Source organism: Nematolebias whitei, chromosome 2 (genome assembly GCF_014905685.2).
Source record: "Nematolebias whitei isolate Nwh7 chromosome 2, NemWhi1, whole genome shotgun sequence".
NCBI lineage: Eukaryota > Metazoa > Chordata > Actinopteri > Cyprinodontiformes > Rivulidae > Nematolebias > Nematolebias whitei.
The window spans coordinates 14,462,579-14,463,342 of NC_056499.1; positions in this window are offsets into that span (position 1 = coordinate 14,462,579).

The following is a 764-nucleotide window of genomic DNA, read 5'->3' on the forward strand; positions in this document are numbered from 1 at the left end:
ATACTGTTTGTTTATTTTATATTGATATTTTTTTATTTATTGAATGTCTTCACATTTTGCAATGACTATTATATTGTTTACTATGAAAGGTCCCTCTATGTTCTTCCCTCTTTTGGAAATTAGTGTTGACTAAAGCCATTTCCATTCTCTTGGCAAAATCCACCACCACCTGTCCTTTTTGGTTCCTTTCCTTGACACCAAACCTACCCATCACTTCCTCATCCCCTCTCTTTCCTTCACCAACATGCCCTTTCAGGTCTGCTCCAATCACCACTCTGTCCTCCCTGGGGAAACTTTCTATCACTTCATCCAGATCCTTCCAAAATGTATCATTCTCCTCCACATCACGTCCACCTTGTGGAGCATAACCTCTGACAACATTTAGCATCAGACCTTCTACTTTTACCTACAGACACATCACCCTATCCAACATTCTTTTCACCTCTACTACATTCTTCCATAACTCCTTCAGGACCACCCCTACTCCACATTTCTTTCTATCAACACCGTGGTAAAACAGTTTAAACCCTGCTATAAAGTTGTAAACCTTGCTGCCCTTCCATTTGGTCTCTTTGACACATGAAGCATCAACCTTCCATGTCAGCCAGTTATCTACTTTAGCCCGTCATTGCACTCACATTTAGAGCTCCATCTTCATTCCTGCATTCTTGACTTTCCTCTTCTCCCTCTGTCTCCTGACACATTTCCCTCCTTGTAGTCTTTGACTAACACTAGCACAATTTTTGCTGGTACCCTGTTTGTCA